The sequence below is a fragment of the Cryptotermes secundus genome, unplaced genomic scaffold, assembly GCF_002891405.2.
Source record: "Cryptotermes secundus unplaced genomic scaffold, Csec_1.0 C38749158, whole genome shotgun sequence".
Taxonomy (NCBI): Eukaryota; Metazoa; Arthropoda; class Insecta; order Blattodea; family Kalotermitidae; genus Cryptotermes; species Cryptotermes secundus.
This window is the reverse complement of record NW_019772070.1, coordinates 1-2,324: the sequence shown is the minus strand read 5'-3', so window position 1 is coordinate 2,324 and position 2,324 is coordinate 1. Positions and strand designations below refer to the sequence as shown.

Here is a 2,324-nt window from a genome sequence, read left to right as displayed (position 1 = left end):
GCTAGAGTTGACCTTGCTCTTAATTAAGCACCACACCGTTAACGTGTATGGGGGAGTGGACATTCAGCTCCATGTATTGTTAATCTCAGTGCTGAGTGTAGGTGAGTGGTCAGTTTCATATCTGGCTGCTTTATCCCCAGGGAAGGACTCCCACCATTCCCTTTACATGGGAGACGATGTGCCTCAGCCAGTCGGGATGCTCTGGAGAAAAGACGAAATTTCGGTTGTTTATCCCATGGCATATTCAGTATTCTGACTTGTGCGCGCCAGCTCTCACAAGTCGTCTGTCAAATCGTAAAATAAACTTGCCATTATAACTTTATTATGAGACATCGGAATTCTTTTTTGATCGTTACAGAAGCTAAGTTTAATGTTAAACACAAAGTTTGGGACCAAGTGTGTTTGTTGCAGGTACCCAGCTGTGTGCATGCACGGGGACAAATCCCAGCAAGAAAGAGATTACGTTCTGAGAGGTATGCATTTCTACTGTCTAAATTCAATGTGATGTTGAGCCTGACACATTGAGATGTTTGTTTTTCTCAGTGATAGTATATTTTGAACACCAAACGTTAAATTGAAATGTATTTATTGAAATCAAAGGATAGTTTGAGGAATGTTAAAAGGGGTGTTCTTTGGTTTGGTTTTGTATATTACAGAAGTAAGTCTTATGTTAATTTTAGGGGTCTTTATCTTCCTCTGTGTTCAAAATTTTCGCCTAGTAGTTGTGTCCTTTTTCTTGTATTCTGAGGAAGGTGTTCATAGTTGCAGATAACTGCCACATTGGCAGTTGGAGTTACATGTACTTCAGTTGGCATAACATTCTCAGTCTTGGCTGAAAGCAAATTCCTGTTGCCAGTTTGCATATTCAGTGAAAAAGTATGCGAGTGGAGCAGTGGAAGGGTTGTTCAGAGATGGGAATTGTTCCAAAACTTCTGCACATTTTATAGATCATTCAGAATAGTGTGTGGCTGCATGTTAAAGCAAGGGAAGGTTGCAAAATGTACTTTTATGATGTGTTACAGTGGTAAGTATGTAAGGTAGTGTGGGCCTCTCAACAGTTAGAAGTTGGACAGCTCTGGTGTCGAGAGTAGCATTGTGTAGCGCATGTTGCTCCGTCAAGTATAGTAAATAAATATAAATGTGGGCATGGGGGTTCCAGAACTTTTTCAGTTTGTTGAATTTAGGTGCATATGGTGGATTGTTTTTAATAATTTCCTGTCAAATTTTCTTTATGCAGTCATTTTTATTCTTTGGGCAGAGATCTTTTCAGAGTACATTCTGCTATGTTTTTTTCTAATTCTGTAGTGATGTATAAAATTGATATTACTGAAAGTCGTAGTTTTTCTTACTTCATAATTTAATTTTCTAAAGACTGAAATTATATAAACAAATTCTAACTCTTGCTTCATGTTTGAATTTTCTTGACAGAATTCCGCAACGGAAAGTCGAATATCCTGGTTGCCACCGATGTGGCCGCACGAGGTCTAGGTCAGTCCCATTTCCCTACATAACATATCTTGCCTTGTTTGATGGGGCACGTGAGTACTTGGTATTTTGCTTGGCGTAAAGTTGGTAAGGCAACAGGTAAATGCAGTGCGATAGTAGTCCAGACTGGTTGATAACTTTCTTAGTAAGAGTGGATCGTTTGATGGAGGTCGTAATTTCAGCTTCAGTTGCTTGTGTTCACACAACAGGTGTTCTTCGTCTCGTTAAAAGAATTAAGATGTAAGCAAAATAACCTGTTCAGAGATAGCGCAGTAGTTTGTCTCAGGAAGTTATGTGGAGGGCAGTGAAATACCAGTTTGTCGTCGTCATTGAATTCTTTGAGTTTGAAGATTATTGTTGGCTATTCCTAAATGTGATGTGTTATGAGGCCCAATATGAAAGATCATTAGGAAAGACAGTTTAAGTTCTCTTATCGCTGATGGAACAACAAAAAATTGGTAATAGAAGTAACAGGAACTAAGAGTGATACTTAAATAAAACACATTTTTTTATATCATTTCATTTTGCAGTAACAAGAAGAGCAGTTACACATAACAGATCTTACTAAATAATTACGGTTTACAATGATTCGTCTTGAAGAAGGAACTCATTCATTAAATTCTCAAATGATAATCAAAACTAACATTTGAGGTTCTCACAGTAGTGACTTCAAAGAATGCTTTCTTCTGGGATGTGATATGTGGTAGAATTTTATCAGCATTTCAGAGGAATATGTTTCTTCCATCTTGGGGGTCACAGCTGAAGTCATTTCCAACCATGGCAGCCCGGGTTCTATCCCGGTCAAGTGGGATTTGTGGTGGACAAAGTGGCGCTGGGGC

At 38.7% G+C, this 2,324-nt stretch overlaps 1 long non-coding RNA gene across 1 annotated transcript; it reads left to right on the top strand.

Moving 5' to 3' along the window:
* The first annotated feature begins 365 nt into the window (after positions 1-365).
* On the top strand, positions 366-2,029 carry LOC111875191. The gene is made up of 2 exons (XR_002844685.2): positions 366-473; positions 1,429-2,029. It is a non-coding gene; the product is annotated as an uncharacterized LOC111875191 (long non-coding RNA).
* The last annotated feature ends 295 nt before the right edge of the window (positions 2,030-2,324 follow it).